This window comes from Pristiophorus japonicus, chromosome 26, assembly GCF_044704955.1.
Source record: "Pristiophorus japonicus isolate sPriJap1 chromosome 26, sPriJap1.hap1, whole genome shotgun sequence".
NCBI classification, from domain to species: domain Eukaryota; kingdom Metazoa; phylum Chordata; class Chondrichthyes; family Pristiophoridae; genus Pristiophorus; species Pristiophorus japonicus.
In genome coordinates this window covers 23434610-23462272 of record NC_092002.1, presented here as the reverse complement: position 1 = coordinate 23462272, position 27663 = coordinate 23434610, and the positions used below count along the sequence as shown (strand labels likewise).

Genomic DNA, 27663 nt, shown 5'->3' with positions numbered 1-27663 from the left:
TAAGAACCTTCGCATGTACAATGGGCACTATTGGAATTCTGGAGCGATTCACGGATGGCGAGGATTGGGCGTATTTTATCGACCGCCTGGATCAGTATTTTTTGGCCAACAAAATGGAGGGAGACACTGATGCAGTTCGGCGCAGTGCGGGTTTCCTCACCGTTTGTGGTCCAAAAATTTAATGGCCTCATGAAGAATCTTCTCTTGCATTTACGTCCAACGGACAAAGAATATGGGGATTTGTGTGCTTTGGTGCGTGACCATCTTAAGCCAAAAGAGGGGATCATCATCTCACGCTGTCGCTTCTACACGCATGTTTGTGCTGAGGGCCAGGATGTGTCAGGATTCGTCGCCGACCTGCGACGTCTTGCTGAACTGTGTAAGTTTGGGAACGTGTTGGAAGACATGCTGCGAGATTTCTTTGTGATAGGCATCAACCATGATGTGATTCTTCAGAAGTTATTGGCCGAAGAGAAGCTGGATTTGAGCAAGTAGCAACTGCCCAGGCATGCATGACGACTGATGATAATTTGAGGCAGATATCATCGAAGAGTCAGAGCTCCACGGCAAGTACTGTAAACAAGATTGTGTCATCGTCTGGCAGATATGCTTATGGCACTGCTTATGTAAAACCTGTAGCTGCTCAAAGTCTGCCAACTGATACGAATCCGATTTCACCCTGTTGGCGTTGTGGGGGCAATCATTGGCCTCATCAGTGTCGGTTTAAACAGTACTCCTGCAATGGCTGTTCGAAAGTGGGGCATCTTCAGAGAATGTGCCTACAACAGAGCAAGTGTGCTGCCACTCATCACATTGCTGATGATGACGAATCCAGTGCTGGCCCGGATACACAACCCGAGGAGGAAGTGTATGGTCTGTATTCGTTCTTGGGAAAGAGCCAGTCAATAAGGCTGATGTCCTGTTCGCCATGCTAGCTGGTGGAAAGTCATTCACTAAACTAGATCCGACGTCGGCCTATATGACACAGGAGCTTGTCAACACTTCAAAGAAACTCACCTGCACCAACACCCATAAAGGACTGTTTGTCTACAACAGGTGTCCTTTTAGAATTCGTTTGGCTGCAGCCATATTTCAGAGGAATATGGAGAGTCTACTGAAGTCCGTTCCTAGAACCGTCATATTTCAAGATGTCATTCTGCTCACAGATCGCGACACTACTGAACATCTGGACAAAGTGGGGCTCAGGCTTAAACGTTCGAAATGTGTCTTCATGGCACTTGAAGTTGCATTCCTGGGGAGGAAGATTGCTGCTGATGGCATCAGGCCTACTGATTCGAAAACCAAGGCCATCAAAAATGCACCCAAGCCTCAGAATGTGACGGAGCTGCGTTCATTCCTTGGGCTACTCAACTACTTTGGTAATTTCTTACCCAGATTGAGCACTTTGTTAGAGCCACTGCACGTGCTACTCAGAAAAGGCGACAACTGTGTCTGGGGTGTGTCTCAAGATAGAACCTTTGAGAAAGCTAAGAATCTGCTCTGTTCAAAGAAGTTGCTTGTTCATTATGATCCGTGTAAGCGTCTGGTATTGGCCTGTGATGCTTCATCATATGGGGTTGGCTGCGTAGTCCAATAAGCAACAACCTGTTGCGTATGCTTCGAGAAGTTTGTCAAAGGCGGAACGAGCGACAGCATGGTAGAAAAAGAAGCTTTGGTCTTCGTTTTGAACTCGAAACGGATCACGAGCCACTCATTTCATTGTTTTCGGAAAACAAAAGTATTAATACCAATGCACCGTCCCGTATCCAAAGGTGGGCGTTGACATTGTCTGCCTATGATTATGTTATTCATCATAGACTGAGTCGTCTGCTGTTGCCCACACCTGAGGTGGAGATGCCTCAACCTGCAGATCTACTGTTAGTAATGGATGCATTTGAGAGTGAAGGAACACCTGTCACTGCTCAACAAGTTTTTTATATATGTAAACTTGTATATATTCTCTCCAGTCACCAGAGGGCTCATCCACTGGAGTCCCAAAGGATCCCGTAATCCCTTGGGAGCACAGGTATTTAAGGAGGCCTCACAGACTGGAGACCTGCAATAAAAGACTAAGGTAACAATTTACTTTGAGCTCACAGTATTCAGTCTGCCTCTTTTTTTATACAGAACAACTAGCGACGAGATACAGAAAGTGAACCCAGCGGACAGTGGGCATCCTGGAGAAATTCTCTGAGGGAGATGATTGGGAAACCTTTGTGGAGCGACTGGACCAATACTTCGTAGCCAACGTGCTGGATGGAGAAGAGAACGCTGCCAAATGAAGGGCGATTCTCCTCACCATCTGCGGGGCACCAACATATGGCCTCATGAAAAATCTGCTCACTCCAGCGAAACCCACGGAGAAATCGTACGATGATTTGTGCATACTAGTCCAGGAGCATTTCAACCCGAAGGAAAGTGTTCTGATGCCGAGGTACCGGTTTTACACCTACAAAAGGTCTGAAGGCCAGGAAGTGGCGAGTTATGTCGCCGAGCTAAGACGCCTTGCAGGACATTGCAAATTTGAAGGACATTTCGAGCACATGCTCAGAGACTTTTTCGTAATTGGCATTGGCCATGAAGTGATACTTCGCAAGCTTTTGACTTTAGAGATCCCAACCTTGAGTAAGGCCATAGCGATAGACCAGGCGTTCATTGCCACCAATGACAATACAAAGCAAATCTCTCAGCACACAAGTGCTGCTACAAGTACTGTGAACAAAGTGATGTTGTTTTCAAATCGCAACGTACAGGGCAGGTCACACATGCCTGCAGCTGCGCATCCACAGATGTCTCAGAGTCTACCATCAAGGGTGATGAATACAAGGCCATTAACACCTTCTTGGCGCTGTGGGGGTGATCATCATTTCCATTCATGCCACTTCAAAGGGTACGTTTGCAAGGGCTGTGGAACAATGGGACATCTCCAATGTATGTGCAGGGGAGCTGCAAAGCCTGTTAATCGTGCAAACCACCATGTTGCAGAGGAGGACAAATCCACAGCGGATCACAACGAACCAGAGCCTCAGACCGAGGAGGCAGAGTTAATTGGGGTGCACACATTTACCACAAAGTGTCCACCAATAATGCTGAATGTGGAACTAAATGGTCTCCCGGTGTCAATGGAGCTGGACACGGGTGCGAGCCAGTCCATCCTGAGCAAAAAGACTTTCGAAAAATTGTGGTGCAGCAAGGCCTTAAGGCCAGTCTTAACTCCAATTCACACGAAACTAAGAACTTATTCAAAGAATTGATTCCCGCAATCGGCAGTGCTATCGTAAAGGTCTCCTACGATGGAGCGGTGCACAAGCTACCACTCTGGGTGGGACCGGGTGATGGTCCCACGCTGCTCGGCAGCAGCTGGCTGGGAAAGATACGCTGGAACTAGGACGATGTCCGAGCCCTATCGCCCGCTGATGACACTTCTTGTGACCAGGTCTTAAACAAATTCCCTTCGCTGTTCGAACCAGGCATTGGGATATTCCAAGGAGCAAAAGTGCAGATCCACCTAATTTCCAGGGGCACGACCCATTCATCACAAGGCAAGAGCAGTACCGTACATTATGAGAGAAAGGGTAGAGATCGAGCTAGACCGGCTGCAAAGAGAGGGCATCATTTGACCGATCGAATTCAACGAGTGGGCCAGTCCGATTGTCCTCAAGGGAAATTGCACCGTAAGAATCTGTGGCGATTACAAAGTAACTATCAATCGTTTCTCCCTGCAGGATCAATACCCGCTACCAAAGTCCGACGACCTCTTTGCAACGCTGGCAGGAGGAAAGACGTTCACCAAGCTGGATTTGACTTCAGCTTACATGACGCAGGAGCTGGAGGAATCATCGAAGGGCCTCACCTGCATCAACACGCACAAAGGTCTCTTCATTTATAACAGATGCCCGTTTGGAATTCGATCTGCGGTGGTGATATTCCAGAGAAACATGGAAAGCTTACTGAAGTCGGTCCCACGCACCGTGGTCTTCCAGGATGACACCTTGGTTACAGGTCGGGACACAGTCGAGCATCTGCAGAACCTGGAAGAGGTTCTTAGTCAACTCAACCGCGTAGGGCTCAGGTTAAAACGCTCGAAGTGTGTTTTCCTGGTGCCTGAAGTGGAGTTCCTGGGGAGGAGGATCGCGGCAGATGGCATCAGGCCCACTGATTCAAAGTCTGAGGCAATCGAGAACGCACCGAGGCCACAGAACGTGACGGAGCTGCGGCTGTTTCTGAGACTCCTGAACTACTTTGGTAACTTCTTACCGGGTCTCAGCACATTGTTAGAACCACTGCATGTCTTACTATATAAAGGGGACGAATGGGTATGGGCAAAAGCCAAAAAAATGCCTTTGTAAAAGCTAGAAAATTGTTATGCTCAAACAATTGCTTGTGTTGTAAATCCACGTAAATGTTTGGTACTAGCATGTGATGCGTCGTCATATGGCGTCGGGTGTGTATTGCAACAAGCTAATGATTTTGGGAAATTGCACCCGGTTGCTTATGTATCCAGAAGTCTGTCTAAAGCTGAGAGAGAGTTTGAAAAAGAAGCGTTAGCGTGTGTCTATAGGGTACAGAAAATGCATCAATACCTGTTCTGTCATGTATCTTACATTATTATATATAACTGTATCCTAACATGCTATACATGACTGAAATAAGATATGACCTGTAACCACCAGCATACCTTACCACCAGGGGTGCACTTGCAAGAGACAGGTATATAAGGACAGGTCTCAGGCAAGTGCAGCATTCCAGAGCTGTGAAATAAAGGTGCAGGTCCAGAGTGACCTTGACTTCACTACATGCCTCGTGTGAATCTGTACTGAGGGGACAGGACTTTACAGTGGCGATGAGTTACAGGATTACAGAATCCACAGAATGGCAAACAACGGATCAGATGAAAAGTACAATGCGGGAGACAATTGGGAGGACTTTATAGAAAGGCTCCAGCAAAGCTTTGTAACCAAAGACTGGTTAGGCGACGATAAGGCAGACAAGAGAAGAGCCCATCTCTTGACCAGCTGTGGCTCGAAAACATACGCTTTAATGAAGGATCTGTTGGCACCCGAGAAACCAGCAAGCAAGTCGTTTGAAGAATTGAGCACACTGGTAAGAGACCACCTGAAGCCAGCGAGCAGCCTACACATGGCCAGACACAGGCTCCACAACTACAAACGCTGTGTGGACCAGAGCATACCCGACTTCGTGGCGGAACTTCGGAGGTTGGTTAGTTTATGTGAGTTCTCTGATGAACTGAGGAGAGAAATGCTGAGAGACTTTTTCATTGAAGGAATAGGCCACGCAGGCATATTCCGAAAGCTCATAGAGACCAAGAACCTGACCTTAGAGGCAGCAGCACTGGTTGCACAGACATTCTTGGTAGGGGAAGAAGAAATGAGGTTGATTTACAATGCAGGTACGACAACTATTGAAATATTGGAAGAAGAAGTTCACAGCACTAAACAAGCTGCTACCCCCACACACAGACAAAACTGGGAGAACAGGCTCTCGATAGCAGGGGATTAAATGCAGTATCTCCAAATTTGCGGATGACACTAAGTTGGGTGGCAGTGTGAGCTGCGAGGAGGATGCTATTAGGCTGCAGAGTGACTTCCTGCTTTCTCGCCATAACCCTTGATCCCCCGAGTAGTAAGGACTTCATCTAACTCCCTTTTGAATATATTTAGTGAATTGGCCTCAACTACTTTCTGTGGTAGAGAATTCCACAGGTTCACCACTCTCTGGGTGAAGAAGTTTCTCCTCATCTCGGTCCTAAATGGCTTACCCCTTATCCTCAGACTGTGACCCCTGGTTCTGGACTTCCCCAACATTGGGAACATTCTTCCTGCATCTAACCTGTCTAAACCCGTCAGAATTTTAAACGTTTCTATGAGGTCCCCTCTCATTCTTCTGAACTCCAGTGAATACAAGCCCAGTTGATCCAGTCTTTCTTGATAGGTCAGTCCCGCCATCCCGGGAATCAGCCTGGTGAATCTTCGCTGCACTCCCTCAATAGCAAGAATGTCCTTCCTCAAGTTAGGAGACCAAAACTGTACACAATACTCCAGGTGTGGCCTCACCAAGGCCCTGTACAACTGTAACAACACCTCCCTGCCCCTGTATTCAAATCCCCTCGCTATGAAGGCCAACATGCCATTTGCTTTCTTAACCGCCTGCTGTACCTGCATGCTAACCTTCAATGACTGATGTACCATGACACCCAGGTCTCGTTGCACCTTCCCTTTTCCTAATCTGTCACCATTCAGATAATAGTCTGTCTCTCTGTTTTTACCACCAAAGTGGATAACCTCACATTTATCCACATTATACTTCATCTGCCATGCATTTGCCCACTCACCTAACCTATCCAAGTCACTCTGCAGCCTAATAGCATCCTCCTCGCAGCTCACACTGCCACCCAACTTAGTGTCATCCGCAAATTTGGAGATACTGCATTTAATCCCCTCGTCTAAATCATTAATGTACAATGTAAACAGCTGGGGCCCCAGCACAGAACCTTGCGGCACCCCACTAGTCACTGCCTGCCATTCTGAAAAGTACCCGTTTACTCCTACTCTTTGCTTCCTGTCTGACAACCAGTTCTCAATCCACGTCAGCACACTACCCCCAATCCCATGTGCTTTAACTTTGCACGCAACCTTCTGTGTTCCAACAGTGTTTTGACTTTCTTTGACTCAGGTAAAAAGCTAGTTCTCACATGTGATGCATCAGCGTGTGGGGTCGGGTGCATTTTGCAACATGTCAATAGTGCGGGCAAATTACAACCCATAGCTCATGCCTCCAGGTCACTTTCGCGGGCGGAATGGTAGAGAAGGAGGCGCTCCCGTGCGTGTACGGTGTCAAAAAGATGCACCAATACCTTTTCGGGGCCAAGTTCGCATTAGAAACTGACCACAAGCCCCTCACGTCCCTCCTATCCGAGAGCAAGGCAATAAACACCAACACCTCGGCACAAATTCAACGGTGGGCACTCATACTGGCGTCCTACGACTATACCATAAGGCACAGACCAGGCACAGACAACTGTAACGTCACGCTCAGCAGGCTACCCCTGGCGACCACGGAAGAGTCTGACGAACAGGACTGTGAGATGGTCATGGCAATCAAAGCCTTTGAGTCCACAGGTTCGCCCATGACGGCTCGCCAAATCAGAGCCTGGACGGCCAGCGACCCCACGTTATCCTTAGTAAAAAGATGTGTCCTAACCGGTGACTGGGCAGAGGCTCGCGATGCCTGCCCCGAGGAATTAAAACCCTTTCACAGGCGCATGCATGAGCTATCTCTACAAGCAGACTGCCTGATGTGGGGCAGCCGAGTAGTCATGCCTCTGCGAGGCAGAGAGGCATTTGTCCGGGAGCTCCACCGCGAGCACCCGGGGATCGTTCTCATGAAGGCCATAGCCAGATCCCACGTCTGGTGGCCTGGTATTGACGCGGACTTGGAGCGCTGCGTCCCAAGGTGCACCATTTATGCCCAACTAAGCAATGCCCCCAGGGAGGCTCCACTGAGCCCCTGGCCTACCAAACCGTGGTCGCGAGTGCACGTAGACTCTGCGGGCCCATTCATGGCAAAATGTTCCTCGTAGTTGTAGATGCATTTTCAAAGTGGACCGAATGCACCATTTTAAACTCGAGCACAACCTCCACCACTGTGGAGAGCCTCGCAACCATGTTTGCAACGCACGGAATCCCTGACATATTGGTCAGTGACAATGGCCCGTGCTTCACCAGCGCAGAATTCCAAGACTTTATAATTGACCACGGCATAAATCACGTCAATATGGCACCGTTGAAGCCGGCCTCCAACGGCCAGGCGGAGAGAGCAGTGCAAATCATTAAACAAGGCATGCTTAAAATCCAAGGTCCCACGCTGCAGGGTCGCCTGTCGCAACTGCTGCTGGCATACAGATCTCGTCCACACTCACTGACTGGGATCCCCCCGTGCAACTGTTGATGAAAAGGACTTTAAAAACAAGGCTCTCGTTAATCCTCCCAGACATGCACGAAATCGTTGAGGCAAAGCGCCGTAAGCTGACTGAGTACCATGACAGAAATTCGAGGGGGAGATGGAATGAGATAGGGGACAAAGTGTTTGTACTAAACTATGGCAGGGGTCCCAAATGGCTTGCAGGGACAGTAACGGGCAAGGAAGGAAACAGGCTACTGGTAGTACAAATGGACAATGGCAAAACCTGCCGGAGGCATGAAGACCAAGTCAAAAGCAGATTTACCAACAACACTGCGGAATCAGAGGCAGACTACAATGTGGAACTCGCACCACACCTGGTGGACAGACAGAGGGAACAACCTGAGGAAAGGGCAATCCCAACAGACAGCCCAGGCGAGTCAACAACAATCACACCAATTGAAACAGACAGCCCAGGCGAGATACCAGTAACCACACCCAAAGAAAAACAGACACCAAGGCAAACAACTGAACCACAACTCAGACGCTCCACGCGAGAGCGTAGACCACCTGAGAGACTGAACCTATAAAGACAATAAGACCTTGGGGGAGGGTGATGTCATGTATCTTACATTATTATATATAACTGTATCCTAACATGCTATACATGACTGTAATAAGATATGACCTGTAACCACCAGCATACCACCAGGGGTGCACTTGAAGAGACAGGTATATAAGGACAGGTCTCAGGCAAGTGCAGCATTCCAGAGCTGTGAAATAAAGGTGCAGGTCCAGAGTGACCTTGACTTCACTACATGCCTCGTGTGAATCTATACTGAGGGGACAGGACTTTACATGTTCGGGCTAAAATTTAAATTGGAACCTGACCATAAGCCACTGATATCCCTGTTTTCCAAGAGTAAGGGGATAAATACTAATGCATCGGCCTGCTTCCAGAGATGTGCGCTCACATTGTCTGCATACAACTCCGCCATCCACCACAGGTCAGGCACAGAAAACTGTGCCAATGCTCTCAGCAGGCTGCCATTGCCCACCACGGGGGTGGAAATGGTGGAGCCCGCAGATTTAGTCATGATTATGGAATCATTTGAGAGTGAGCAATCACTCGTCATGCCCAACAGATTAGAACTTGGACGAGCCAAGACCCCTTACTGTCTCTAGTCAAAAACTGTGTGCTTCATGGGAGCTGGTCGAGTGTCCCAGTGGAAATGCAGGAAGAGATAAAGCGGTTCGAGCGGCGCAAAGATGAAATGTCTATACAGGCAGACTGCCGTCTGTGGGGAAATCGGATAGTGGTTCCCAAGAAGGGCAGAGACACCTTCATCAGTGACCTCCACAGCACCCATCCAGGCATCGTAATGATGAAAGCGACAGCCCGATCCCACGAATGGTGGCCCGGTAGCAATGCGGACTTAGAGTCCTACGTGCACAGATGTAACACATGCTCGCAGTTAAGTAATGCACCCAGGGAGACGCCACCAAGTTTATGGTCCTGGCCCTCGAAACCATGGTCTAGGGTCCATGTCAACTGTGCATGCCCGTTCCTTGTGGTTGTACTCCAAATGGTTTGAATGTGAAATAATGTCGGCAAGCACGTCCGCTGCCTCCACTGAAAGTCTGCTGGCCATGTTTGCCATGCACGGGCTACCCGATGTCTTAGTGAGCGACAATGGGCCATGTTTTACCAGTGCCGAGTTCAAAGAATTCATGACCCGCAATGGGATCAAACGTGTCACATCTGCCCCATTTAAACCAGCATCCAATGGTCAGGCGGAGAGAGCAGTGCAAACCATTAAGCAGGACTTGAAGAGGGTAACGGAAGGCTTACTGCAGACTCGCCTATCCTGAGTCCTGCTTAGCTACCGCATGGGACCCCACTCACTCACTGGGATCCCACCTGCTGAACTGCTCATGAAAACGGCACTTAAGACAAGGCTCTCGTTAGTTCACCCTGATCTACATGAACAGGTAGAGAGCAGGCGGCTTCAACAAAGTACATACCATGATACCGCAAATGTGTCACGCAAGGTTGAAACCAATGATCTTGTATTTATATTGAATTATGGGCAAGGTTCCAAGTGGCTTCCCGGCCAAAGAGGGGAGCAGGGTTTTTTCGGGTCAAATTTTCAAATGGACTCATTCACCGGAAAGACTTAGGCCAAATCAAACTCAGATTCACGGACCATCCTGAGCAACCCAATTTGGACCCTACCTTCTTTGACCCCCCAACTGACACACCAGTGGCAACCGACACAGCGGTTGACATGAAAGTAGAATATTATCTGAATGGCGGCAGATTAGGAAAAGGGAAGGTGCAACGAGACCTGGGTGTCATGGTACATCAGTCATTGAAAGTTGGCATGCAGGTACAGCAGGCGGTGAAGAAGGTAAATGATATGTTGGCCTTCATAGCTAGGGGATTTGAGTATAGGAGCAGGGAGGTCTCACTGCAGTTGTACAGGGCCATGGTGAGGCCACACCTGGGATATTGTGTTAGTTTTGATCTCCTAATCTGAGGAAGGACATTCTTGCTATTGAGGGAGTGCAGCAAAGGTTCACCAGATTGATTCCCGGGATGGCAGGACTGACATATGAGGAGAGACTGGATTGCCTGGGCCTGTATTCACTGGAGTTTAGAAGGATGAGACGGGATCTCATAGAAACATATAAAATTCTGACGAGACTGGAAGGTTAGATGCAGGAAGAATGTTCCCGATGTTGGGGAAGTCTAGAACCAGGGGACACAGTCTAAGGATAATGGGTAAGCCATCTAAGACTGAGATGAGGAGAAAATTCTTCACTCAAAGAGTTGTTAACCTGTGGAATTCTCTACCGCAGAGAGTTGTTGATGCCAGTTCATTGGATATATTCAAGAGGGAGTTAGATATGGCCCTTACGGCTAAAGGGATCAAGGGGTATGGAGAGAAAGCAGGAAAGGGGTACTGAGGTGAATGATTAGTCATGATCTTATTGAATGGTAGTGCAGGCTCGAAGGGCCGAATGGCTTACTCCTGCACCTATTTTCTATGTTTCAAGACCAAGCTCTCTCTTGTTCATCCCGATTTGAATGATCGTGTTGAAAACAGACGTCAAAGTCAGCAAGGGTATCATGATCGTGCTTCTGTGTCACGTGACATCTCTGTCAACAATCCGGTTTATGTACTGAACTATAGTCAAGGTCCAAAGTGGATTGCCAGTACTGTTACAGCCAAGGAGGGACACAGAGTGTTTATTGTCGTGCTCAAGAATGGGCAAAAATGCAGGGAACACGTTGTAAGATAAAACGGCGGCACACGGATGAACTGGAAAGGCTTGAGGAAAATTCCGTCAGTGACCAACCAACCAATGTTCATTTATCAGAGGACTTTACTGTCATTATTGAAACTGGACCTCCAGTGTCTGATGTGGTCATTACCACTCCCATCAGATCAGTTACTTAGCCTTCAGTCATAACTGACTCAAAACGCTCACCTAGAATGAGACGATCAACTTGTGAGCGGAATGTCCCAGACCGTCTTAATTAGTAAAAAAAGACTGATGTTAAGATCGTGAAAGGGGATGTTGTTATGTATTCATGCTTGGGGTCACCAGACAACAGGGGGCGCCACTGTCCGAGGTCATCGGGCTGTACGCGTGCGTGCACGGTCACTGGTATATAAGCGCGGGTACCATATCACGTGGGTTACTTTGGGCGCGAATAAAGTTGGATCAGGTTTGCACCTGAGGCAGTTTACAGTAAGAAGTCTTGTGAGTCATTACATTCATTGCAGAGGACCAGTGCCCCTGACTCGCCAAAACACAGAGCCATGATGGGAGAGCCACAATGTCGGGGCTAGAAACACACTGGGGAACTCTGAGCGATGATGTCAGTTAGTTTTGTCTCGATTCTTTAGCCGCTGTCATGGTGGACACCAATAGACAAATGGGTGCCACTGATGCCGGCAGACTGACACCCAGACTGAAGGATGAACAATTCTAAATTGATTGAGTGAGAATCAACAGTTGATGATCAGGAACACATACAGTCAGCTTATCTATGAAGGGTATTGGTGGAAAGTTAGATTACACTACAAAAACTGAGAAAAGCAGAAATCTGGCAAGGGAGGGCTTGTAGCCATTTTGGATACTGACTGGGAATAAACAGGACAGTTCTCCCCACACAGCCCACCAGCTCCTTGCAGATGTATATTAGGTTTTGAAGTACATGTGGTTCTTTGTGGACTCTGCTTTTTGTTTCACCAAACTGAAGATAAGAAAGAATTCACTGAGACAGGTGGGTGAACATGTTTGTGGTTTAACAAACTGTACCAAGGAGTGGTGGGCAGTGGGTTTGTGCCCACAGCAAGTTCTCAATCTCCACTAGGCTGTCGGGGGAGGGAGAGGATCAGACAGGAGATAGACCCTTCCCCACAGGGAGTAAAATGGGAGGGTGAGACAGCGCAGGTTACTGTAGAATGACACTGCCCGAGACCAGCGAGCAGATTGTCCACATTTCATCTGGGTTAGGGAATGGGATGGGCTGTGTGTGTACATGAATCGAAAGGGAAAAACGCAAAGTAAGGAACGAATGGAAACTTAAATGGATTTCCTAAATAAATAAACCGCAAGAAATGGCTGGGTTGGGGTCGGTCGGGAGGTTAAAGGGTTAAAAAACTGAATCCCGACCCCAACACGCCTCTATCCCGCCCACTTCCAGCTTTAAAGGAGGTGGGACCAGGAGGGATTGCGGCCAATCCGTTCCCAAGAGCTGGGTGGCTCATTTAAATATGATAAAGAGTCTGCTGTGCCTCCGATTTAACCATCATTTCAAATTTAACTCTGGCTGGTCGGGTTTCTCAGGCCTCGGGGACCCAACCAGCTAAAAAAAGGCGAGGACTGCTGGATTCAGGAGGTAAGTGCCGTTCCAGTGTCTCTTTCTCACCTCCGACCGCATCCCCCCCCCCCCCCCCGCCGCCATGATGGGAGACCACCCCCGTGACCTCCAATTTCCCCCCCCCCCCGCAAGACATATGATCCCTTGCCTGCAAGGCCTCAGATCCTCCCCTGAGGCCTCGAATTCCCCCCACGAGACTGCTGATCCCCCACCCGTAAAGCTTCAGATCCTCCCACAAGGACTCCGATCCCCCCGAGGGCGCCGATCGCCTTCCCGGACTCCTCACTCCAGCCTCGATGGTCCTCCGATCCTTCCACCCCAACCACTCCCCCCACCCCCCAGCCCGATGCCCAGGCCACAATCCTTCCCCCCGCCCACATGCCCCAGTGCTCTGGCCCCAATCTTTCCCCATTCCCCACCCACGCCCCAGTGCTCCGGCCCCAATCCTTCCCCCCGCCCCAGCCCGATGCCCAGGCCCCGATCCTTCCACATCCTCCTCCTTTTGGCCGTTTTTGATGTAAATTCCTCGACTCAGAATCATTTCCCAACACAATACGAACAAATCCCTCCCAATAATTTCCTTCTGATGGTCCCTAATACATGTCGAGGTATCGCATTGCCTTGGCTGCTTTTGTTCTGACATCTTGTCCATGATCTGTCAGCAAGGCAATAATCTGGTCACAAATCTGAGCTGCAGTAATCTGTGATCTGTAGTAATCCGGTGGTGCATTGTACATGAGAAAACCTAGGAATGTCAGTGCGTTCCCTCTACCTTCGGCAGCACATTCCTGAAGAAGGTGGCACAGCTCCTTGTGTACAAAGTGATCTGGTTGGGAAAGTCTTTGTCAATGTGCCTGGAGATGTTGCTTAAATAGTTCTCATAATCCAGGGTGGATTCCTCCAAGGTAAGCTCTTGAAACATCTTGGATGTGTTTTCTGACTCCATTACTGGACCATAGGAATTCAGCACGGATTTGCAGACTTTGATAACTTCATTGCTGTCATCTTTGAGATGCAGCAGCAAGATGATCAAGGTGGACTTGATGTACTCAATATGTGGAAGGTTCATTTCCACAGTCCTAAATCTTATTAGCTTCCCAAATACATTAAACGCTGCAGCTATTACTTTCTCATGCTGATGTTCAAAGTAAGGCTGAACTGCCCGTGCGACATCGCCAAGAATGGGGTTTGTATAATCCTTCTGGAGCTGATTTAGAACTTTGTAAATGCTCGACATTGCCTCAACAGCAATAAGATTCTTGGGCTTGGACTTCTCGTCAATCACAGATATCATTGTGGCCAACAGGTTGACACAGTATATGTCTATCTGTTGAGAAGCTCCGGTTGCAGCATTTCCCAACCTTGTACAGCGAGCCATTGGACAATAGGGGACTCATCAACCAAACATTGAAACAAACTCTCCAGAAGGGTATCCATCAGCAACAGGTCCCACACCACGGAGTGATTTGAAAGCTCCCCAATGAAGGCAGCTATTGTGATGCTCTGACTCCTACGTTGACGAGGAAAGGAGTGAGTTGCTCCACAATGCTGATCAGATGAGGGACAGCACACATGGTCAATGTGCTTGCCAGTAGTGTAACCCCCTCATGGTGCTTTGTTGAACTCACAAGGAGATCCCAGCCTCCATTTCTCTCATGATGATATCATCTCCCTTTCCCTGTGTCAGGACAGCTCAAAGTATCTCAGCTGAATAATGGCAAGAGTCAGCCTCATTAGGTTTTAGAGTACGGCCCAAGGTGTTCCCACCCTTTGGAATTGTCAGAAAGTTGGTAGGAAACTGTACCCAGACACTGAAGCTGAGATGAATCAGACTAACTGGGGGTATAGAATGTTTATCACGTCCCCTGAGTCAGGCTCGCATACGACTTCATGAAGAGAACAGAGGACAGCTAAAGGCTGCTGAGTTGCTGCATCTTTTGTATCCGTGACATTGGAATTCCTACCGGCGTCATACAATGATCTTAAGTTGTTCAGTAGGTATTTGTCTGCGGCTGTGGCTGCTGCATTATTTGTCAGTAGGGATCACCATATGTCACGAATATACCTGTCAAATGGAATGGGGTAAGTGAGGAGAGTGGACAAAACTGTTGGCATATGGTGTGATGCCAGAATGGAGATCGAATGCGTGACTGCATTTATCACCTGCGGCTCAGTAATTGAATGCAAGTGACTGCACGATACTTTGGTTGTTCCCCGAACATCTGCAAGGGTGGCTCCATGTTTTGTAATGGGGACATTTGTCACAAGAGAAGCTGTGCAGGAAATGTTCTGTTGCTTGTCTGTCAGCCCTTTAAAGATGGTGAAGAGTAGAGTGTTCAACTGGTTATGAACGATATACTTAGATAGAACTGTACCCACAACGGTGCATGTTTGAAAGATGGCCTGACTGGTAAATTGGTTTAATCCGCCTTTGATAGCTTGCAGATGCTCCACTTCCTTATCGTGATGACCCACAGGAAACCCTTCAAGGTGTAACTGGATATAAAGCAATCCATACAAGCTTTTAATGGCCGCCTCCCTTACAACATGCGATGGATCTGCACATTGAAGCCTTACACATCCAATAATAGTTGCCAAGTTATGTGATGGCACCTTATTACTAACTTCCAGTTTCTCCAGGTAGAACGTCACCAGCTGTAAAGTGGTCTCCATTGTCTTTTCTTGCTCATGGACCTTTGTGGCTTGGATCCCAGTCTCCATGGTTTTAAATACAGAATGAAGCCCATCAGAGGACAGATCCAAAAGCAAATATTGCTTCAGAAGATGCTGCAGAGAGGCCATTGTCTCGGTGTGAAGCTTCTGTCTCTCAGCTATATCCATGCTTATACTTTGGTCGGCAGTGCTGGTCTCCCAATCTGGCAAACTGAAGACACTATTTAAGCAGATGCTAATCAGCTCACTCTCACTGTTCAATGAAGGCACCAGTTTTATGAGGGCTGCACAGGTAACCATGGCAGACTTTTGAACCAAAGTTTTCATTGGCTCTGTTGGCTTGGCCGTGATCAGCTCCTGCATGCAGGTCAATAATTCTGCCTTTCTGGTCAAAGTGTAGGGGGCGTGTTCTTCACTTGGTTCAATAGCTTTGGCCAAGAGTGTCACAGTTTTGGCCAAACTCAGCTTGAGTGTCAAGTCCTTCACCTTAGATTTCAGCCCAAAAATCTTTGTGTTGAAAAGGCACAGCACGTTGTGCAGAATGTCGGTCTCGATTCTGGGCAGAATGAGGTCCCGAGGACAGCGTGACATAATCTGCCCATAGCATAAAATGAGCGTACTTTTCACTTTCATTATGTGATTGGCACCCTGGTATTTAATAAGGTGGAAGAAACTTGATATCCATGAGCTATTGAACTCCATGAAACCCTTCAGTGTAGTGAGCGTGGTGTCTAAGTGGGTTACAGCACAGTCACCAATTCCAGCAGCTACCCTGTCTTGCTCTAAATCTTCATTGTGGTGAACACTCTGAAGCATCTGATGAAGATTTTTCTGACAATGTCTTTGTCTTGGGTCAGTCGGAGCATTCTCCCTAAACACTTGTACAGAAAACCCCTCTCTGTTGGATACAGGTGATAGGTGTGAATGCTGTTGGCCATTTCTTCAATGAGCTGGGCGATCCACACCTTATCTGCGATTGCCTCCAGAGTTTGGGACAAAACCCCCAACAGTTTCTCTTCCCACTCATTCTAGAGATTGGACTTCTGTGAATTCTGCTCAAGGAAGTTACATAAAATTGGGAATTCCTTGTTCCATGCTCTCACTGTTGCTGGGTGGATGTCCATTGCCAGGAGATATAGTAAGCCCAGAGCAGGAATATCTCTGCCTGTTCCATGACACAGAGAAGAAGACACAATCAGTAGCCCCATCCGCAGTTTACGAGGCTCAGGAAGATTTGGATACTTCTCGTAATTAAGAATAAATTGTGTATCGCTGGCCATCAGTCTCTTTATTCCAACGCAGTATGAGGAACCGCAGATTATTGCAAAGGCGTCAATGTACTTTTCTGTGATCACAAACTCCAATAGGTAGGACCAATCGGTAAAGTTCTCACCATCAATTTCAGCAATCCTTCGCACAATCTTCTTAAATCCTTATCCGTAACCACGGCCGCCATTACGTTGCAGAGCTCCTCTTCACTTTCAGTATTCCCCGTTCTCCTCAGTGGGCAGAGCACACTGTTGGATGCTAAATTCCACAAGTTACTTTCCTCCCTCTAGATCCAAATAATTGTGAATGGCCATAGTGTATATCACTTGGGCAACTATTCCCTTCACTCTGTTACTCTCAGATGAAAATGCTGGTTGTACGCTAGTCAGAATCTGATTTTTCTGACTCTCCATGTTTGAAGGGACAGTATCGAGAAGGTACTTCAGCACGGCCAGTGCCCCAAGTTGAACTTGGTCATTATCAACTGCCAGTTGCATCTGAAGGAACTTTAGTATCTGGCTTCTCAAAGCTGGAGCTAGAACTCTGAAGCAGCAAAGGATTAACTTTAGCAGTTTCTCAGAAAGAGGGTTGCTGGTTGTTCCATCACAATACAGATCTGCTTCTGTAAACTGATCAGCAGACTCTGCAGTTGTGTCACTAGTATGTCACTATCCCTCTCTATGGCAGCGCACAGTGCACTGTGCAGACACTGAGTGACACAAAGATCGGGAGAGGTTTCCTTGTACATGGAGAGAATGGTTGGAATTAAGTTGGGGAGATTCTTGTGCATTTTGTTATCAGGTAGTAGGTGGATTATCCGGGCTACTGCTTTTATTACTGCTGTGCTCACCTTGGGCTCTTTCATGGGCAGCAATAAATTCAAAAGCAGATCATAAGCCGCAGAAATCTCATAGAAGAGCAACTCCTTCTTCAGTTTAGCTGTTGGGTTCACCTCTGTGTTGGACAGGTACATTAGAATGCTCTCGCTAAAAAGACTCCATGGAGTATAGAGAGTCCATTTCATTTCCCCATCGGTTATGCTATTAAACATGGGGAGCATGTTTTTCAAGACAGGCTTGAGCCGAGTTACTGTGCAATGCACGTTTGCTCTACACAGCCTTGCCAGTGTCAGCACCACGTATAAATATTCTTGGGTCCATGACCCAATGCACACTGATTCTATGTGCTTGAAAATTTCAATGGGAAACCCGGCACCCAGACTAACCAGGTGGCAACTTGCCGCTTCCTGATGTTCAACATTCTCTGATTTGGTCATGTCCATCAAAGCCAAGTTGGTCAGTTTTTTAGCCAGCTGTACGTGTAAGTGTTGACGGTTAACCTTTATCACCAACGTCATAGCTGTTAGTAAGGTCGAACGTTGTACCGCTGGCAACTTGTTTTTGCTCAGATACTTACAACAGTATGTAAGGACGTATTTATGATTGATCCTTCCTAGTTCTTACATGCTCCCCATGTTTAATAGCATAACCGATGGGGAAATGAAATGGACTCTCTATACTGCATGGAGTCTTTTTAGCGAGAGCATTCTAATGTACCTGTCCAACACAGAGGGGAACCCAACAGCTAAACTGAAGAAGGAGTTGCTCTTCTATGAGATTGAGTCTAATTTGAACAAATTCATCTTCATCAGAAAGCAAATTAATAATCATGGCCATCGAACGTTTTATTCTGTTCATCACCATTTTGCTGGCATTCAATCAATTCTGTTGTTTCAGGCAATGTGTCCTAGTGATGAACACACATGTAACAATGCTTTGCTTTTACTCATGGATTATCAGAGTATTGCTGATGTTATGTTGTTGATTTGATATTTCGACGTTTATTTGTCTCCCTAACACGGGCTCTTTCTCTCCTGTGAATGGATCTTCTCACACACACAGAGATGTCTGTCCTATGCAGACTTTTCTTTGTAGATTCCTAATTCGATAGTCGTGAACTAGTTTAATGCTTTAAAGCGTTTGATTGATTGCTTTTAAAAAATGTCTTTGGAAAACTCGCTCCCTCCTCCTCGTGGTCAAGCACAAAGTTTAACTGATGGATGACGAAGCAGCCAACAGCTTTATGTGAAAAAGGCGCTGTCATTATTTCCTGCTTTTGTGAAGTCACAAAATTCATTGTGACGTCTTGCATCTTGTGACTCGAGCTGTTACATGACCTGCCTGGTGATGACCTCACTGGTGAGGATGACCTCACAATTGATTGAGTCGTGTATCTATGGGCTAATTGTTAAGCTGTTTGTAAAATTATTTTTGGAAAGCTAATGATAATACAGATGTATGATAGGGTGCACTCAGATTCCCATGATATGCTCCCAATGGGTGAAGCTCAGCTCTGGGAGTCTGAGTTCATAAAGTCTCCCTTATACAGCATCATTACCTGGGCATCAGGACAACTGGTGACATTCAATGATTGTTAATGATGCCACATCTGTTATGTCTCAAATAAAGCAATGTGACTGAATGCTGTAGGCTTGAGTAAGTGTGACCTTAATCTCTTTATTCTGATTCCAGAATGCTGGCACAACATGGGAGGTCTGCTTAAATACAGTACTCCCAAGGTATGCTGGGGTCCTTTGGGACTCCAGCAGATGCGCCCTCTGGTGGCGGTAGAATGCTGGTTACAAGGTGTTGCATACATAACATCATTCCCCCCCACCCCCGGCAAAGTCAATAGTACATAGAAACATAGAAACATAGAAAAATAGTTGCAGGAGTAGGCGATTCGGCCCTTCGAGCCTGCACCGCCATTCAATAAGATCATGGCTGATCATTCCTTCAGTACCCCTTTCCTGCTTTCTCTCCATAGCCCTTCATCCCCTTAACCATAAGAGCCATATCTAACTCCCGCTTGAATATATCCAGTGAACTGGCATCTAAGGCAGTGAATTCCACAGGTTAACAACTCTCTGAGTGAAGAAGTTTCTCCTCATCTCAGTCCTAAATGGCCTACCCCTTATCCTAAGACTATGTCCCCTGGTTCTAGACATCCCCAACATCGGGAACATTCTTCCCGCATCGAACCTGTCCAGTTCCATCAGAATCTTATATGTTTCTATGAGATCCCCTCTCATCCTTCTAAACTCCAGTGAATAAAGGCCCAGTTGATCCAGTCTCTCATCACATGACAGCCCAGCCATCCCTGGAATCAGTCTGGTGAACCTTCGCTGCACTCCCTCAACAGCAAGAACGTCCTTCCTCAGACTCGGAGACCAAAACTGAACACAATATTCCAGGTGAGGCCTCACCAAGGCCCTGTACAACTGCAGTAAGACCTCCCTGCTTCGTGAGACAATCTGGGGCTTTCCGCTCCCTAGTCAATCGTCTCGGTGCAAACACAGGTGCAGGTGAGTTGGTTGGGCCTTCACTGGGCTGCTGCGCAGCTGGCCTTGCTGGGCTGCTGGGGATGATGGGTTCAGCTTCATGGTCAACTGTGATGTCAGTTGCCACTTGTGTGTGTATTGGAGGGTCGTAGTTGGTGGTGTCCTCTTCAGGTTGTTTGTGGCTGTCTGTGAATCGCAGTTTGGTTTGGTCCAAATGCTTTCTGCAAGTTAGCCCATTTGCAAGATTGACCTCAAACACCTTACTCCCGTTTTTGGCTATGACAGTGCCAGCAAGCCATTTGGGACCAAATCCATCGTTGAGTACAAATACAGAGTCATTGACTTCAATATCGCATGACAAATTTGCACGTCATGGTACATGCTTTGTTGATGCCACCTGCTCTCGACATGATCATGGAGATCAGGGTGGACGAGAGAGAACCTTGTTTTGAGTCCCCTTTTCATGAGCAGATCGGCAGGGGGAACCCCGGTGAGTGAGTAGGGTCTTGTGCTGTAGCTGAGCAGGACTCGAGACAGGCGGGTCTGCAGGGGGCCTTCCGACACGTTCAAGCTTTGCTTGATGTTTTGGCCTGCTCGTTCTGCCTGGCCGTTAGATGCGGGCTTGAACGGGGCAGATGTGACGTGCTTGATCCCATTGCGGGTCATGAATTCCTTGAATTCAGTGCTGGTGAAGCACGGCCCATTATCGCTGACAACGACATCAGACAGGCCGTGCGGGGCAAACATGGCTCGTAGGCTTTCGATGGTGGCAGTGGATGTGCCTACAGACATTATTACACACTCAATCCATTTTGAATAAGCATCCACAACAACCAAGAACATTTTGCCTAGAAACAGGCCAGCGAAGCCAACGTGGATCCTAGACCACGGTTTGGAGGGCCATGACCAGAAACTTAGCGGTGCCCCCTTTGGTGCATTGCTCAGTTGAGAGCAAGTGTGTTGCATTGGCGCATGTAAGACTCCAAATCTGAATCGATGCCTGGCCACCACACATGGGATATGGCTATAGCTTTCATCATTACTATACCTGGGTGGTACTGTGTCGATCGCGTTTGAACGTTTCCCTGCCTTTCTTAGGCAAAACCACGCGATTACCCCACAAAAGACAGTCCGCCTGTATGGACATTTCGTCTTTGTGCTGCTGGAACGGCTTGATCTCTTCTTGCATCTCCGCTGGGATGCTGGACCAGCTCCCATGGAGGACACAGTTTTTTACAAGGGACAGTAAAGGATCCTGGCTGGTCCAGGTCCTGATCTGGCAGGCCGTAATGGGTGACTCTTTGTTTTACAAATGCATCCATCACCAAGAGCAAGTCTGCAGGCTGTGCCACTTCCACCCCGGTGGTGAGCAATAGTAGCTGACTGAGAGCATCAGTGCAGTTCTCTGTGTCTGGCCTGTGGCGAATTACATAGTTTTATGCAGACAGCGTGAGCGCCCATCTTTGGATGTGAGCAGAGGCATTGGTATTAATACCTTTGCTCTCTGAGAATAATGATAAGAGCGGTTTATGGTCAGTTTCTAACTCGAACTTAAGCCCAAACAGATATTGGTACATTTTTTTCACCCCGTAAACGCATACCAGAGCTTCTTTTTCAATCATGCTGTAAGCCCTTTCGGCCTTGGATAAACTCCTGGGCGCATAAGCGACCGGTTGCAATGTTCCCAATTCGTTTGCTTGTTGTAACACACACCCGACCCCGTACGAAGACGCATCGCAAGCTAGTGTTAATACGGATTCTTTTTCCCTCAATCTGTTTCAGCGAATACACTGACGCGAACACCTTCTTGCCTTTTCTGTAAAAGACCTTTATTGAAGATTCTCCGGCTGGGACTTGTCAAGACAAAGGAACACTCTCAATCAGAGCCTGTTTACCTTCCTCTGGACAAGCCCCTTTTCAGCATGAAACAACAACAGTTATACATTTTCAAAACAGAACACATTTGATTAGCACTTGGTCTATCCAATCCCTTTCTGCCTCCTCCCCGAGTACGTCCAATGGCAGGCAAGAAAGTCTCCCAATTAGGGCTGGTGTCAGGGTCAGGTTAGTTATAGCTTCGCTACACTGTCTTCCCTTATCAGTAAAGAACCCAATTAGTTTCCCTTCCTATCTAGGATTGCTTTCTTTCTTTGTGCCGCCTTGCGTCTTTCTCATGACCCGTGTTTAACCTCAACCTCAACTCTTGGTAACCCCTTTTTCTTCTGTCGATTCTGCAGTTGTCTGCATCTTGACATTTCTTTAGCTATTTTCCCATGATTCCCTATTTCCATCCCTCTGCCACATTTACAATCCTTCTGTATCCATTCTCATTCGCACTAAATGTTTACATGGGTCATACGGAACAAGCAGTTTGTTGGAACATAACAGATTTCTGGCTTTCCCAAAAGCAGTCCCTTGTGATTTCCCCCATGCCCAGTCATCTCCCTTGCGTAGCAACACATGTAGTGGCTCTAGCAAGGTGCTTAACCTGGTAGGAAATTAGCAAAATAATTGGAGTCCCAGGAACAACCGCAGCTCCGTCACGTCCTGTGGTCTCGGTGCATTCTTGATGGCCTCCGCCTTGGCGTCGGTGGGTCTGATGCCGTCTGTCGCGATTCTTCTCCTTAAGAACTTGACCTCTGGCGCCAGGAAAACACACTTTGAGCATTTCAGCCTGAATCCCACGCGATCTAGCCGACTTAGAATCTCTTCCAGGTTCTGCAAGTGTTCGATGGTGTCCCGACCTGTGATCAATATGTCGTCCTGGAAAACCACAATGCACGGACCCAACTTTAGCAGACTGTCCATGTTCCTTTGGAAAATAGCCGCGGCCGATCGAATACCAAACGGGCATCTATTGTAGATGAACAGACCTTTGTGCGTGTTGCTGCAGGTGAGGCCTTTCGAAGACTCCGCCAGCTCCTGCGTCTTGTAGGCCGAGGTCAGGTCCAACTTGGTGAACGTCTTCCTTCCTGCCAGCGTCGCAAATAGGTCATCTGCCTTGGGTAGCAGGTACTGGTCCTGCAGCGAAAAATGGTTAATCGTTACTTTATAGTCCCCACAAATTCTGACCATGCCATTGCCCTTGAGAACCGGAACAATCGGACTGGCCCACTTGTTGAACTCAACCGGCGCGATGATGCCCTCTCATTGCAACCTGTCCAGCTCGATCTTCACTTTCTCTCGCATCATGTATGGCACCGCACGTGCGTTGTGGTGGATGGGTCGTGTACCAGGAACCAAGTGGATCTGCACCTTCGCCCCAGAGAAATTTCCGATGCCTGGCTGAAACAACGACGGGAACTTGCTCAAAACCTGGGCACATGAGGCGTCATCGACGGCTGAAAGTGCTCGGATGTTGTCCCAGTTCCAGCAGATTTTTTCCAGCCAGCTTCTGCCGAACAGTGTGAGTCCATTTCCTGTTTCAATCCATAATGGTAGCTCGTGCACTGCTCCATCATAGGAGACTTTTACTGCTGCACTGCCAATTACAGGGATCAGCTCTTTAGTGTAAGTTCTCAGCTTGGTATGAATAGGGCTCAGCTTGGGCCTTTGTGCCTTGTTGTACCACAGCCTCTCGAAGGCCTTTTTGCTCATGATAGACTGACTCACAGCCGTGTCCAATTCCATGGATACTGGAATTCCGTTCAGTTCGACTTTTAACATGATCAGTGGACATTTTGTGGTGAAGGTGTGTACCCCATACACATCTGCCTCCTCGGTTTGAGCCTCTAGTTCAGTTTGATCCGCCATGGATCGGTTTTCCTCTGCAACGTGGTGGTTTGCAGGGTTTGCAGCTCGTCTGCGCATTCGCTGGAGGTGTCCCATTGTTCCACAGCCTTTGCATGCATAGTGTTTGAAGCGGCATTGATGGGCTCGATGATCACCTCCACAACGCCAACAAGGTGTTAATTGCCTTACATTCACACTTGATGGCGGACTCCGAGTCATCTGAGGTCGTGCAGCTACAGGTTCTGCCATATGAATCCTGCCTGAAAAACGACGTTACTTTGTGTACAGTACTTACCAATGCATCTTTATACTGCAAAATTTGTTTGGTGTTATCGCTGGTGGATACAAAAGCCTGGGCTATCTTTATGGCTTTGCTCAGATTCGGTGTTTCAACAGTCAATAGTTTGCAAAGGATAACCTCATGGTCAATGCCAAGCACAAAAAAATCTCTCAGCATTTGCTCCAGGAATCCATCGAATTCGCAATGTCCTGCAAGGCGCCTTAGTTTGGCGACGTAGCTCGCCACCTCCTGGCCTTCAGACCGTTGACATGTATAAAATCGATACCTTGCCATTAAAACGCTCTCGATTGGATTTAGGTGCTCCCAGACCAGAGTACACAGTTCTTCATACAATTTGGTTGTTGGTTTCACCGGAGCAAGAAGATTCTTCATGAGGCCATAGGTTGTTGCCCACAGACAGTGAGGAGGATTTGTTTGGCAGTGTTCTCATTCCCTTCCAGCTCGTTGGCCACGAAGTATTGGTCGAGTCGCTCCACGAAGGTTTCCCAATCATCCCCTTCTGAGAATTTCTCCAGGATACCAACAGTTCTCTGCATTTTCGCGTGATGGTTCGTTACCTATTACTCGTCGCCAGTTGTTATGTCTCAAATAAAGCAATGTGACTGAGTACTGTAGACTGGATTAAGTGTGACTTTAGCCTCTTTATTCTGACTCCAGAGTGCTGGCACAGCATGGGAGGCCTGCTTATATATAGTGCTTCCAAGGGATGCTGGAATCCCTTGGGACTCCAACAGATGCTTCCTCTGGTGTTGGTAGAATGCTAGTTACTGTTGCATACATAACAACAACGAGCTCTGATGATGTCACCATGAGCTCCGACGATGTCACAATATCTGTTGATACAGCAGCTGGCTCTGCATTGTGCAGTTGACATAGCACGATTTGGGGTTTAGGGTCAAAACTCTCTCCCAATTCACTTACAACTGCACTTTCAAAATTCCAGCTGTCTCGCCTTTGGTCCCCATTCATTATGAAGGGGGAGCGTAAACAGCCAGTTGTCGTGGTGCATATAGGTACCAACGATATAGGTAAAAAGTAGGATGAGGTCCTACAAGCTGAATTTAGGGAGCTAGAAGTTAAATTAAAAAAGTAGGACCTCAAAAGTAGTAATCTCAGGATTGCTACCAGTGCCACATACTAGTCAGAGTAGGAATCACAGGATAGATCAGATGAATACGTGGCTTGAGTGGTGCAAGAGGGATGGATTCAAATTCCTGGAACATTGCAACCGGTTCTGGGGGAGATAGGACCAGTACAAACTGAACGGTCTGCACTTGGGCAGGACCGAAACCAATGTCCTAGGGGGAGTGTTTACTAGTGCTTGGGGAGGGGTTAACCTAATATGACAGGGAAATGGGAACCTATGCAGGGAGACAGAGGGAAATAAAATGGGGGCAGAAGCAAAAGATAGAAAGGAAAATAGTAAAAGTGGAAGGCAGAGAAACCCAAGGCAAAATTCAAAAAGGGCCACATTACAGCAAAATTTTAAAGGGACAAAGAGTATTAAAAAGACAAGCCTGAAGGCTCTGTGCCTCAATGCAAGGAGTATTCATAATAAGGTGGATGAATTAACTGCGCAAGCAGCTATTAACGATTATGATATAATTGGGATTACGGAGACATGGCTCCAGGGTGACCAAGGCTATTCAACATTCAGGAAGGATAGACAGAAAGGAAAAGGAGGTGGGGTAGCGTTGCTGATTAAAGAGGAAATTGACGCAATAGTAAGAAAGGACATTAGCTTGGATGATGTGGAATCTGTATGGGTAGAGCTGCGGAATACCAAAGGGCAGAAAATACTAGTGGGAGTTGTGTACAGACCACCAAACAGTAGTAGTGAGGTTGGGGATGGCATCAAACAGGAAATTAGGGATGCATGCAATAAAGGTACAGCAGTTATCATGGGCGACTTTAGTCTACATATAGATTGGGTTAACCAAGTTGGTAGCAATGCGGTGGAGGAGGATTTCCTGGAATGTATTAGGGATGGCTTTCTCTACAGTTTATTTTCTCAACTGTAAACCGTCTTCTTAAACTCCTCTCCACTGTCTCTCCCACTCTCACCTCCAACAACAAATGTGAGGGGCTCATGGGGATTGTAAAGTGAACAGCTGTGAAATGGCAGCTTTTATACCACTTCTGCAGCTGTCAACTAATCAAAGCATTGGAGAGTCACTGAGAACCGAACGCAGTGGACTTCTGTCCCACTGTCAATCTCTTCTCTTAGGCGGTCCCTCGTATTGAGGATGACTTGCTTCCACACTAAAAATGGATGAGTTAATGGGTGTTTCAATGAAGGACCTGATATACTACATATTGAAGGGTGGATGATGCCTGTGCGTGGATTTTTTTAACGTGTGGTGGCTGTTGCACACCAGCCACCTCACGGGCTTGACAGAGCTAGGTCTTGGTCCAGTGGCAAGGATTAACCAAGATGACTGGAGACCAGCTCTGCAGCACAGACCTAGTGTGCACACATATTGCAGTGCGGGCTGGTCCATGCTGCCCCTGAGCTCTCGCCTCTCCTGGGCCCCGAGCACGTCGCTCCTCCTTCAAACCTTGCACCTCCTCTGCTGCTTGCTGTCTCTCCTGATGTATCTGCACACGCTCCAATCAGCAACCTGGATTAAGGTGACGTACATCCAGGCGTTCTCCTCCAAGTCGCGCCCTCCTAAACCAGCTCGCGCTGTCCCTTGCAGCGACATGAGCCATGGACCTCAATAAACACGGCCATGGACCTCAACAAATATGGCCTTGAACCTCAATAAACACGGCCATGGACCTCAATAAACATGGCCTCGGATCTTAATAAATCCGTTTTGAATGAATTTTGAAATAAAATAAAAATGAGGTTAAATAAAATCAACTTTTTACCTAATCTAACGGAGCACAGCAACAATATTTCTGTATCAAATCTAACCTGTAAGAGGAAACACTGTTAGGTATTTTTTTTTTGGTTTTACTTTATCAACCAACACTGAAAATGTAGCAATATTTTTGGGATATTGTATGAAGGAAGTTTATATTCTGTTAGCTGAAAGTTTAAATGGGTCACCTGCGGCCATGAAGGCTGAGATGGAAAATTCTGCTACGTAGAAGATACGGATTTGTCAGCAGTGACTCTACAAATGGATGTTTTCTGGCAGACGGGAGCCAAAGAAGCTGGCCGGCTCGAATGATTCCTTTGAGCACCATCGGTTAACATGAAATTAATGCTTTGCAACTGAACTCGCTTAATGGCTCCTCAGTTGATTAGTGCAATCCCCTTATACCTCGGCCCCACTGTCAATCACGGACATTTTGCGAGCGGGCCGGTCTCCAAACCCGAACTGTCAGGGTTGGTAAGATTTCCGCCTATCTGTCACTTTCTCGAAACACTTTATCGGAATAATATCCAGCATAGCACAAAAATTGCAACAATGTAAGTGATTTTTACAGTTCACATTTATTTTTATGCACTCTCAAAGTCCTCAGGGTGTTTCTATTAATATGTTTATCTAACTTCACGACACGGAGCCACTCAGGTGATTT

At 47.4% G+C, this 27663-nt stretch overlaps 1 long non-coding RNA gene across 1 annotated transcript in view; it reads right to left on the bottom strand.

Moving 5' to 3' along the window:
• The window catches only part of LOC139239103 (uncharacterized), a 55889-nt gene extending 28446 nt beyond the window's left edge, over window positions 1–27443 (bottom strand). Inside the window, exon 1 of the long non-coding RNA XR_011588601.1 lies at window positions 27188–27443. This is a non-coding gene — a long non-coding RNA (uncharacterized lncRNA). The remainder of the gene's footprint in view (window positions 1–27187) is intronic.
• Between the last annotated feature and the right edge of the window lie 220 nt (window positions 27444–27663).